Source organism: Phyllobates terribilis, unplaced genomic scaffold, assembly GCF_046119375.1.
Source record: "Phyllobates terribilis strain yellow unplaced genomic scaffold, ASM4611937v1 Scaffold_9__5_contigs__length_417890890, whole genome shotgun sequence".
Classification (NCBI taxonomy): domain Eukaryota; kingdom Metazoa; phylum Chordata; class Amphibia; order Anura; family Dendrobatidae; genus Phyllobates; species Phyllobates terribilis.
Genome location: NW_027362769.1, coordinates 67,011,840 through 67,025,236, shown reverse-complemented (window position 1 = coordinate 67,025,236; position 13,397 = coordinate 67,011,840). Strand labels below are relative to the sequence as shown.

The 13,397-nt window shown below is 46.0% G+C and overlaps 1 long non-coding RNA gene across 10 annotated transcripts in view; it reads right to left on the bottom strand.

The window, feature by feature from the left end:
* Nucleotides 1-13,397, bottom strand: part of LOC141161581 (uncharacterized) — a 239,147-nt gene that overhangs the window by 160,930 nt on the left and 64,820 nt on the right. For all 10 annotated transcript variants that reach the window (XR_012250652.1, XR_012250644.1, XR_012250654.1 and 7 more), the window contains exons 4-5: nt 12,660-12,759; nt 9,139-9,219 (exon numbers count right to left, since the gene is read on the bottom strand). This is a non-coding gene — a long non-coding RNA (uncharacterized lncRNA). The remainder of the gene's footprint in view (nt 1-9,138; nt 9,220-12,659; nt 12,760-13,397) is intronic.

The window sequence follows — 13,397 nt, the reverse complement described above, 5'->3', positions numbered from 1 at the left end:
ACCTTATCACCCCCAGACCAACGAGATGTGTGAAAAGATGAATCAGGTGGTGACAGACCTACTGAAGACGTTGCCCCGGGAGGAAAGCAGCCTGTGGCCAGAAAAGTTGCCAGACCTGGTGGATCTCTACAACCACATCCCAGTGAATTCCACCAACTGCACACCAGCTTAACTGATGACAGCGAGACCTGGTAAGCTGCCCATCGATCTGGATAAGGGAGTCCTGACACCAGAGGACGCCTCACCGGATGCGGATTGGGACACTGAGTGACAAAAGCAGTACCGTAAGGTACAGGAAAGTGTTGAAAGAAGTCTGCCCCAAGCAAGAGAAAGGCAAGAGAGGACTTACAATCAACATGCACCTGCTGCCCCCTTGTCACCAGGAGAGCAAGTCCTAAAGAGAAAAAGGCGGCTCCGTAAATTGGATGACCAGTGGGAAAAAGAGCCGTACACCATTCTACCATCAAGTCATGATAACACCAAGGTGTGCCTCATAAGTAAGGATGGAGGAGAAACGACAGTGACAGTTTCCAGAGACCACCTGAAGAAATGTCCCGAGCAGCTACAGCATGCTGAAGAAGGCCAAGATATCCCTCAACCCGCAGAAGAAGTGGAAGAAATGGTCAGCACAGTACTCGAAGAATTTCCCCGGTCATGGACGCAAGTGAATAATGCCATTGTTGTGCCAGTCCTTACATTTCTCCAACAAGCCCCTCAGGGAGAATTCCCAGTAGAGTTGGAAGAACCATTGGCCCCGGAGACAGAAGATTCCTCATCAGCAGACCAGGAGAATCTACCCTCTGCTAGTAGCGAGCCTGTCATACCCACGGTAAGCCAAAGGATCCGTAGGAAGCTGCCCAACCTACCAGAGACACCTCCAAACACCTGTAGTGAGGTGAACATTGAGCCCACCAAACCAGGGGTAAATACAGGGGACCAAGGTAGAACACAGACAGACAGTGTGTTAGGTAGATCTACCAGAAGCACTAGAGGTCAAATCCCTGCTCGCTGGAGGATTTAGATGTAATCTATAACTGTAGCATTGCAAATATTGAAATGTTTTATATGTATGTACTAATTACGTTTTTCCAGTTACTCGACAGGGTCCAAAGACTTTTAGGTTATGGACAGTGGATAACCAAAAACTTTACCCTGTAAATAGTTGCACATATAAAGTGTCCCTTTGTGCCAGACCACAGAACTAAAACCTGTGGAGGTGGCTGAAGACGTGGTCCAACATCCGGATCATCAATGCCCTGTAGCCACCCCAGGGCCTCCGTGGAGGGTTTGGGACGGGTGCCTCAAGAAGTGCACCTTGTTGAGTGAAATGGACACCTGGTTACGGATGACACCGTGACCTTAAAAGACAGTAATGCTTGTAAATATGTTCATGTATTGTTATTACTATTGTTTATTGTTGTCTGTTATATCCCGGAGTACTGAAATTTACTAGGGGGGAATGTGGCACCCCAGAGGGTCTGGTTGCCACAGTGGTAGTAATACCATGTCTGGGAGCAAAACAGGAGTTTCCTGGTCAGGAACACTTTACATGCAACACCTCCTGCCCCAGACCAGAAAGGGGAGGATCCTGCCCTATATAACTGGATCTGGAGGCGGGGTTAGTCAGTTGGAGTCTGAGTCTAGTGTCAGGAGTCAAGTAGGACACGAAGGAGCAAGGAGCCAGGGACTGGAGCTGGAGATAGCTCGTCCTGGCCAGTATACACAGAGGACCGAACACCGGAGTCCGAGGCTGTGGGGATTGCATACCCAGCAGCAGATACCGCAGGGCAGGGGATTGCAGGTCTCCTGGCCCATCAGAAGCCCGGAGGCTCATCCACACGAAAGGACCAGTACCGCCACAGAGGAGCGAGCAATACACAAGGCCCGAGTCGCCAGCCATACGGGTGAGCGCAGCACGTTACACTCAGGGATGTGGGCTACAACACGACTATAAGCGGGATAGCCAAAGAGTATAGTCAGAACGGCAGGTCTACAACTTCACCTGGCCAGGAGGACTCTAGGATTGTTCCCAGACTGATCAGGCCCTCATCACTAGCCGGTACTCCTGTTGGGGCCCATATAATTGCCAACAGTAAAGACCCTGGGACTGCACTGCAAAGACTCCGTGTTGTCATTACCGATACCTTGCACTACTACCACCATCATCCATACACGCTGCACTGAAGCTCCACTCTTCCTGTGGGGAGTTACATCACCTTGCTGCACATACCACCAGCATCAGCGGACTGCTCCACAGCAGCGGTTCCCAATAACCGCATTCCACAGGTGGCGTAGTCGGACTATACATAGCAGATATACATAAACTACCCTTAGATTGACCACCTGGGTCACGGACCGGGTCACCGCCACGGTGACTACAACCCCCAGCATCTACAGGCCCGGCTCCGGGTACCCCACGGCCCAGGGGGCGCGTCACTTGCATTGCAAGGAATGGGGGAGGTACAATTGAACACTGCTCTGGGAGAAGGACTTGCACGGGGATAGTTGCAAGTCTGCATCTTCTGATGCGGCAAGGATCACTTCTGATGGGCACACTTTTAGGCAGTGACCTGGGTGTCAGAGATGCTTCCAGGGGTCTTCCCCATGCTGTTCCCATGTCTTTTCAGCACTGTATGCATGTGTCACACAGCACATGGCCAGATAAGGTTGTAAAATGTTAAAATGACATTTCCCGGTGAATGCATTTGTCACGGTTGAAAGCAATACAGAAGTGCAAAAACGCATAAAAAATGCTACTTGTGAACATAGCCCAAGGTGTGGAGGAGTATTTTTGTTTTTAGTTATTTATTTTACCTTATACACAAGTCTTTACCCTGGAAAGGAAGTTCCTTAACATATTTCACAGGAAAGCACTTTCAGTTTCGTTTTTGAACGTTTTCTTGTGACCCCGTAAAAGTGGCTTAATACCTCTGACCACGTTGTTGACAGCAGTGACCTGGGGGTCAGAAATGTTTCCTGGGGCGATGCCCATGCTGTCTCCATGTCTTTTGAGCACTGTCACTATTGTTTTGGGCACTTTTTAGGCTTTCTACAGACTGCCGGGGGTGCCGCCGCAAAAATGCTCGGGTCTCCCTTAGACTAACATTGGGCTCGTTGCTCGGGTCGAGCAACCGAGTAACACGGTGAGCTCAGCCCGAGCTTCGAGCACCCGAGCATTTTAGTGCTCGCTCAACACTAGTCATCTCCCATTCGGCCCCATGTCATTTCCCATTCTGCCCTCATGTCTCTCCATTCTTCCTCCATGTGCCTTCATTTTGCTTCTATGTCATTTCCCATACTGCCCACATGTGTCTCCATTTTGCACCGTCTCCATTCTGCCCCATATCATCTCCCATTCTGCCCCCAATGTCTCTATTCTCCCCCATGTCATCTCCCATTCTGCCCCCTCTCTCCATACTGACTCCATGTCATCTCCCATTCTACCCCCATGTGCCTCCTTTGTGCCCCCAATGTCTCCATTTTACCTCTATGTCATCTCCCATTCTGCCCCCATAGTTTCTATTCTGCCCTGTCTCTCCATTCTGACCTTATGTCATCTCCAATTCTGCTCCCAATGTCTCCATTCGGCCCCCATGTAATTTCCCATTCTGCCCCAATGTCATCTCCCATTCTGCCCCCATGTCATCTCCCATTCTGCCCAAAGTCATCTCCCATTCTGCCCAAAGTCATCTCCCATTCGGCCCCCATGACATCTCCCATTCAACCCCAATGACATCTCTCATTTGGCCCCAATGACATCTCCCATTCTGCCTTCATGTCACCATCCTGCCCCATGTCATCTCCCATTCTGCCCCCATGTCATCTCCCATTCTGCACAAAGTCATCTCCCATTCTGCCTAAAGTCATCTTCCATTTGGCCCCCATGTCATCTCCCATTTGACTCCAATGACATCTCAAATTAGGCCCCAATGACATCTCTCATTCTGCCTTCATGTCACCATCCTGCCCCATGTCATCTCCCATTCTGCCCCCATGTCAACTCCCATTCTGCCCCAAGTCATCTCCCATTCGGCCATCATGTCATCTTCCATTCGGCCCCAAGTCATCTCCCATTCGGCCACCATGTCATCTCCCATTCGGCCACCATGTCATCTCCCATTCGGCCCACATGTCATCTCCCATTCGGCCTCAATGACATCTCCTATTCGGCCCCAATGACATCTCCCATTCTGCCCCCATGTCTCCATTCTGCCCCCCATGCCATCTTCTATTCTGTCCCAAGTCATCTCCCATTCGGCCACCATGTCATCTCCAATTTGGCCCCCATGTCATCTCCCATTCGGCCCCAATGACATCTCTCATTCGGCCCCAATGACATCTCCCATTCGGCCCCAATGACATCTCCCATTCTACCCCCATGTCTCCATTCTGCCCATCATGTCATCTCCCATTCTGCCCCAATGACATCTCCCATTCGGCCCCAATGACATCTCCCATTCTACCCCCATGTCTCCATTCTGCCCCTCATGTCATCTCCCATTCTGCCCCAAGTCATCTCCCATTCGGCCACCATGTCATCTCCCATTCTGCCCCCATGTCTCCATTCTGCCCCCCATGCCATCTTCTATTCTGCCCCCATGTCATCTCCCAATCTGCCCTAAGTCATCTCCCATTCGGCCCCCATGTCATCTCCCATTCGGCCCCAATGACATCTCCCATTCGGCCCCAATGACATCTCCCATTCTGCCCCTCATGTCATCTCCCATTCTGCCCCAAGTCATCTCCCATTCGGCCACCATGTCATCTCCAATTTGGCCCCCATGTCAACTCCAATTCGGCCCCAATGACATCTCCCATTCTGTTCCATGTCATCTTCCATTCTGTCCCCATAGTGCGGCTTTACAAAAAAAGGAAAAAAAAAATTTCTATTAATTTCTGGTCGGCCATTTAGTTAGATAGGGGTCGGGTAAGATAGTGTATGTATGTACATAGAGATACTGAATATAGAACTTATCAGAAACTAGCATGGTGAAGGCAGTTAGTGAAGATATAGACATATTTGATATTTAATAGTGTGGTAGGACGACTCGCTCGGCCACTTCCGGAAGTAGACTCAGGAACCCGGGTTTTCTTTGCAGGCTTTATTAACAGCATAAAGCTCTGCACTCCAGCAAAATAAATACAGCCTTACTTGGCTAAACAACAAAACAAAAGATAAACTGTAGCACAGTCCATATACGTGTGTGCGGGTCGTCTACACAGGTTATGTCCAGCCTTCAGCTCCTCCTGAGCTATGGCTGTCCAGTCTGGAGACCTCGCCTCTCCAAACACAACTCAAAGGAAAAAAACACAGGACAGAACATTTAAATGATGCTCAGCCACAGCCGGAGGTATCGGGAATGACGTCCCTCCCATCACGGTCATTCCCCTGAAACCACGAACTTTAAGTGAGTTAACCCATCAGCATATAACATGCTGGCAGAAAGTCCACTGGTTTCAGTTCACACAGGCCAGCAACCTGTGCGACACATACCTCCCCTTATATACCATACCAGTGACTGTCACAATGGATAGCAGCTAGCTATATAAGTTGATAAAAGATAATGAACAGCTTGATAGGTGATACATTGGTAGATATATAGATATGCACCGAATGATAAATGGATCTATCTATCTATCCATTATCTATCAAATTCAAATTAGCTTTATTGAACGGACTAAATTCACATTCATTTTGCCAAAGCAAGTGTACAATAGGAAATAGGGACTGTAGGAACAATGGATGGGGGCACATCTAGGGTGGGGGCTATGGAGGTCCATGGCATATCATAGTTCTTTTCTCTATCTACCCATTATCTATCTATCTGAGGCGTCACATCACATCTGTAGATTTCTTTTTTTATTACTTTTATTTTATTGTGGAGACCTCCTCTCCCCTATATATATAATTATATATATTTATATTCCACTGTACATGAGCTGTATTTATAGTTCCTTTCAAATAAAATCAGAATAATGGAGTCATAAAAAACCGGAGGATCACTGAGGTGTCACTTCACCTCTATTGTGCAGACCTTCCTCTCACCTCCAGCATACTACTGGGCCTCAGCTGTATTTATAGTCCATAAAATGAGAATTTTTGAACTTAGGGAGAGAGACATTTTTTTGACTCATCACAAGAGAATGGAGCGGCCCCTGCTAATATAATGAGCCGCCCCTGCTGAACACCCTCCTGCTATAGAAAGCCCAGCTACAGTGGAGATTTAGGAGATTTACCCTGAAAAGAGATGGCTTCTGTCCCTTGTCCCAAAAGCTCTTTTGCATATGTCACTGATGGAGCGCTGTGATTGGCTGACACAGTAGCTTAGCAGTTCGCATGCGCAGTGGCATCTATTGGCAAGCAAAGCTTTCAATCTGCGCATGCGCTGCCCACTGTGTACAGAGGACCAGTGCGGGAGCGTGCACAAGAAGGGGCTGTCATCACCGCACACAGGCGCGCACTGGATTGCTCCCAGCATATTTGGTATTAACAGTCAGGGCTGCCACCAGGAATTTCAGGGCCCCATACTGGCAAAATGTTCGGGCCCCCTTGAGACTACCCCCAGGCTCCACCTTAGCCAAGCCTGCACCCCAGCTCCACCTCCACTCCTCAACCTTCCACAGCCCCACCGTCCACTCTTGGAAAAACTCCACTTCTGCACCATGTCCTCACCAATCACACATTAACAGTTCCCATTGAACAACATATTACATACAGTGGTGGCCAAAAGTATTGGCACCCCTGCAATTCTGTCAGATAATACTCAGTTTCTTCCTGAAAATGATTGCAATCACAAATTCTTTGGTATTATCTTCATTTAATTTGTCTTCAATGAAAAAACACAAAAAGAATTGTCCTAAAGCCAAATTGGATGCAATTCCACATCAAACCTAAAAAAGGGGGTGGACAAAAGTATTGGCACTGTTTGAAAAATCATGTGATGCTTCTCTAATTCGTGCAATTAACAGCACCTGTAACTTACCTGTGGCACCTAACAGGTGTTGGCAATAACTAAATCACACTTGCAGCCAGTTAACATGGCTTAAAGTTGACTCAACCTCTGGCCTGTGTCCTTGTGTGTACCACATTGAGCATGGAGAAAAGAAAGAAGACCAAAGAACTGTCTGAGGACTTGAGAAACCAAATTGTGAGGAAGCATGAGCAATCTCAAGGCTACAAGTCCATCTCCAAAGATCTGAATGTTCCTATTTTTACCGTGCGCAGTGTCATCAAGAAGTTTAAAGCCCATGGCACTGTGGCTAACCTCCCTAGATGTGGACGGAAAAGAAAAATTGACGAGAGATTTCAACGCAAGATTGTGCGGATGGTGGATAAAGAACCTCGACTAACATCCAAACAAGTTCAAGCTGCCCTGCAGTCCGAGGGTACAACAGTGTCAAGCCCGTACTATCCGTCGGCGTCTGAATGAAAAGGGACTGTATGGTAGGATACCCAGGAAGACCCCACTTCTTACCCCGAGACATAAAAAAGCCAGGCTGGAGTTTGCCAAAACTTACCTGAGAAAGCCTAAAACGTTTTGGAAGAATGTTCTCTGGTCAGATGAGACAAAAGTAGAGCTTTTTGGCAAAAAGCATCAACATAGAGTGTACAGGAAAAAATAAGAGGCATTCAAAGAAAAGAACTCGGTCCCTACAGTCAAACATGACGTAGGTTCCCTGATGTTTTGGGGTTGCTTTGCTGCCTCCGGCACTGGACTGCTTGACCGTGTGCATGGCATTATGAAGTCTGAAGACTACCAACAAATTTTGCAGCATAATGTAGGGCCCAGTGTGAGAAAGCTGGGTCTCCCTCAGAGGTCATGGGTCTTCCAGCAGGACAATGACCCAAAACACACTTCCAAAAGCACTATAAAATGGTTTGAGAGAAAGCACTGGAGACTTCTAAGGTGGCAAGCAATGAGTCCAGACCTGAATCCCATAGAACACCTGTGGAGAGATCTCAAAATGACAGTTTGGAGAAGGCACCCTTCAAATATCAGGGACCTGGAGCAGTTTGCCAAAGAAGAATGGTCTACAATTCCAGCAGAGCATTGTAAGAAACTCACTGATGGTTACCGGAAGCGGTTGTTCGCAGTTATTTTGGCTAAAGGTTGTGCAACCAAGTATTAGGCTGAGGGTGCCAATACTTTTGTCTGGCCCATTTTTGGAGTTTTGTGTGAAATGATCAATGATTTGATTTTTGCTTCATTCTTTTTTGTGTTTTTTCCTTGCAAGCAAATTAAATGAAGACAATAGTACCAAAGAATTTGTGATTGCAATCATTTTCAGGAAGAAACTGAGTATTATCTGACAGAATTGCAGGGGTGCCAACACTTTTGGCCACCACTGTACATAGCCAGAAGCTTTTGTTTTGGCCAAAAGGTTTTTTAAAGCCGCCATCATGATAATGAGACAGTTCCGCCGGACCCTACTCTACTCTAACCTATTAAACATTTGTTAAAATATCCAATAGTTTTTTTAGGTAAATTTTTATTTATTTTTCTTTAAGGGAATGTGTCACATACAGTTTTTAAAAATGATCAACAATATCACATACAAGGGAGAAATACAGTCATACCATAACCAGACCACATATTACCTGTTACGACACAGCTGTCGGGTGACCAGGGAACAGGGGCTCCTACCCTGTCCCTAAAACTAGGGGGCTCACTAGTTCGGAAGAAATACATTCACACCATAACCAGACCACATGATACCATCACATCGTGACCGAATAATACCACATACAAGAGACAAATACCATCACACCATGATCACACCACATATTACCACCACATAGTGACTGAATACTAGAATACTGATCATTAATAAAAAAAACACAATACTAATATTACCATAAGCACCATTTTACACAGGAGCTCAGTATATACTATACAGTGTATAGTGTAACTGTACAGGTAAGATAGATGATTACCAGTGACATCATACACAGGAGCTCTTTGCATATAATGTCAGTGTACAGGTAATACAGTGCTCACCAGTGATATTATACATAGGAGCTCTATATATAGTGTCAGTGTACAGGTAATACAGTGATCAACAGTGACATTATACACAGGAGCCCTGTATGTAGTATATAGTGTATAGTGTAAGTATACAGGTAAAACCCTGACTCACCAGTGACATCTCAAGTTGAAGTCCCTCATCTTCGCTTTTCTTCTTTATCCAGCACAGACCGCCATAATTTCTTCCTTGTTTCTGCAGAAAATAACATAGTTATCTAGAGCAGTTTCCAGAGCACATTCCCCAATTTTTCCCCAACTTCTACACTACACCATATGAAGAAAAAAAAGGGACATAGTGTTGCCCTGCACAATAACAGGACACCCCCCTCACTAAAAACAGTATCCTCAAAAATAAAATACATCACTGCAGTAATAATATCCCTAATTAACCCCTACAGTAATAATATCCCCCAACATGGTCCCATATGTACTCCATTCTGGACCCTTCATGTCTTCATCCTGTCCTCATATGTTCTCCCATCCTGGCCCCATGTGACTTCATCTTGCCCCCATTTGTCTCCATACTGCCCCCATTTGTCTCCATTCTGACCATGTGTCTAGATTCTGCCCCATGTCATCTCCAATCTGCCCCCATGCCATCTCCATTCTGCCCAATGTCAGTTCCCATTCTGCCCCATGTCTACATTCTGCCCCAATGTCTCTCCATTCTGACTCCATTGTCATCTACCATTCTGCCCCATGTCATTTCCCATTCTACCCTCATGTCTCTCCATTCTTCCTCCATGTACCTTCATTTTGCATCTATGTCATCTCCCATACTGCCCACGTGTCTCCATTCTGCACTGTCTCCATTCTGCCCCATATCATCTCCCATTCTGCCCCCAATGTCTCCATTCTGCCCCATATCATCTCCCATTCTGCCCCCAATGTCTCCATTCTGTCCCCATGTCTCCATTTTGCCTCTATGTCATCTTCCATTCTGCCCCCATAGTCTCTATTTTGTCCTGTCTCTCCATTCTGCCCTTATGTCATCTCCAATTCCGCCCCCAATGTCTCTATTCGGCCCCCATGTCTCCATTCTGCCCCCCATGTCATCTCCCATTCTTCCCCTATGTCATTTACCATTCTGACCCAAGACATCTCCCATTCGGCCCCAATGACATCTCCCATTCTGCCTTCATGTCATCTCCCATTCGGCCCCCAGTGTCATCTCCCATTCGGCCCCCATGTCATCTCCCATTCAGTCCCCATGTCATCTCCCATTCGGCCCCAATGACATCTCCAATTCTGCCCCCATGTCTCCATTCTGCCCCCATGTCTCCATTCTGCCCCCCATGTCATCTTCTATTCTGCCCCCATGTCATCTCCCATTCTGCCCCCATGTCATCTCCCATTCTGCCCCCATGTCATCTTCCATTCTGCCCCATGTCATCTCCCATTCGGCCCCCATGTCATCTCCCATTCTGCCCCAATGTCATCTCCCATTCTGTCCCAATGGCATCTCCCATTCTGCCCCCATGTCATCTCCCATTCTGCCCCCATGTCATCTCCCATTCTGCCCCATGTCATCACCCATTCTGCCCCATGTCATCTCCCATTCGGCCCCCATGTCATCTCCCATTCTGTCCCAATGTCATCTCCCATTCTGTCCCAATGTCATCTCCCATTCTGTCTCAATTTCATCTCCCATTCTGTCCCCATAGTGCGGCTTTACAAAAAAAGGGAAAAAAAAAGTTTCTATTAATTTTCTGGCCGGCCATTTAGTTAGATAGGGGTCGGGTAAGATAGTGTATGTATGTACATAGGGATACTGAACATACAACTTATCAGAAACTAGCATGGTGAAGGCAGTTAGTGAAGATATAGATATATTTGATATTTAATAGATAGCAGCTAGCTATATAAGTTGATAAAAGATAATGAACAGCTTGATAGGTGATACATTGGTAGATATATACATATGCACCGACTGATAAATGGATCTATCTATCTATCCATTATCTATCAAATTCAAATTAGCTTTATTGACCGGACTAAATTAACATTCATTTTGACAAAGCAAGTGTACAATAGGAAATAGGGACTGTAGGAACAATGGATGGGGGGCACATCTAGGGTGGGGGCTATGGAGGTCCATGGCATATCATAGTTATTTCCTCTATCTACCCATTATCAATCTATCTGAGGCGTCACATCACATCTGTAGATTTCTTTTTTTATTACTTTTATTTTATTGTGGAGACATCCTCTCCCCTATATATATAATTATATATATTTATATTCCACTGTACATGAGCTGTATTTATAGTTCCTTTCAAATAAAATCAGAATAATGGAGTCATAAAAAAACCGGAGGATCACTGAGGCGTCACTTCACCTATATTGTGCAGACCTTCCTCTCACCTCCAGCATACTACTGGGCCTCAGCTGTATTTATAGTCCATAAAATGAGAATTTTTGAACTTATGGAGAGAGACATTTTTTTGACTCATCACAAGAGAATGGAGCGGCGCCTGCTAATATAATGAGCCGCCCCTGCTGAACACCCTCCTGCTATAGAAAGCCCAGCTACAGTGGAGATTTAGGAGATTTACCCTGAAAAGATGTAGCCTCTGTCCCTTGTCCCAAAAGCTCATTTGCATATGTCACTGATGGAGCGTTGTGATTGGCTGACACAGTAGCTTAGCAGTTCGCAGGCGCAGTGGCATCTATTGGCAAGCAATGCTTTCAATCTGCGCATGCGCCGCCCACTGTGTACAGAAAACCAGTGCGGGAGCGTGCACAAGAAGGGGCTGTCATCACCGCACACAGGCGCGCACTGGATTGCTCCCGGCATATTTGGTATTAACAGTCAGGGCTGCCACCAGGAATTTCAGGGCCCCATACTGGCAAAATGTTCGGGCCCCCTTGAGACTACCCCCAGGCTGCACCTTAGCTCCGCCTGCACCCCAGCTCCACCTCCACCCCTCTACCTTCCACAGCCCCACCGTCCACTCTTGGAAATACTCCACTTCTGCACCATGTCCTCACCAATCACACATTAACAGTTCCCATTGAACACAATATCACATACATAGTCAGAAGCTTTTGTTTTGGCCAAAAGATTTTTTAAAGCCGCCACCATCATAAGGAGACTCTTTTGGCCGGACCCTACTCTACTCTAACCTATTAAACATTTGTTAAATTGACCAATTCTCTTTTTAGGTAAATTTTTATTTATTTTTCTTTAAGGGAATGTGTCACATAAAGTTTTTAAAAATGATCAATAATATCACATACAAGGGAGAAATAAAGTCACACCATAACCAGACCACATGATACCATCACATAGTGACCGAATAATACCATGTACAAGAAATATCTACCGCCACACCATGACCAGACCACACATTACCACCACAGAGTGACTGAATACTACAATAATGATCATTAATAAAAAAAACCCACAATACTCATTTTACCATAAGCGCCATTTTACACAGGAGCTCTGTATATACTATACAGTGTATAGTGTAACTGTACAGGTAAGATAGATGATTACCAGTGACATAATACACAGAAGCTTTGAATATACTGTCAGTGTACAGGTAATGCAGTAATCAGCAGTGACATTATACACAGGAGTCCTGTATGTAGTATGTAGTGTATAGTGTAAGTGTACAGGTAACACACCTTGACTCACTGGTGACGTCTCTAGGTGAAGTCCTTCATCTTCGCTTTTCTACTTTATCTAGCACAGACCGCCATCATTTCTTCCAGCCAGGACTTGCTTCTGCAGAAAATAACATAGTTATCTAGAGCAGTTTCCAGAGCACATTTTCCAATGTTTCCCCAACTTCTACACTACACCAGATGAAGAAAAAAAAGGGACATAGTGTCGCCCTGCACAGTAACAGGACACCCCCTCACTAAAAACAGTATGATTAAAAATAAAATACATTACAGCAGTAATAATATCCATAATTAACCCCTACAGTAATAATATCCCAGAACATGGTCCCATATGTACTCCATTCTGGACCCTTCATGTCTTCATCCTGTCCTCATATGTTCTCCCATCCTGGCCCCATGTGACTATGTGACTTCATCTTGCCCCCATTTGTCTCCATTCTGCCCCCATTTGTTTCCATTATGCTCCCATTTGTCTCCATTCTGTCCCCATTTGTGTCCATTCTGCTCCCATTTGTCTCCATTCTGACCATGTGTCTACATTCTGCCCCATGTCATCTCCCATTCTGCCCAATGTCAGTTCCCATTCTGCCCCATGTCTACATTCTGCCCAATGTCTCTGCATTCTGACCCCATTGTAATCTACCATTCTGCCCCATGTCATTTCCCATTCTGCCCTCATGTCTCTCCATTCTTCCTCCATGTACCTTCATTTTGCTTCTATGTCATCTCCCATACTGC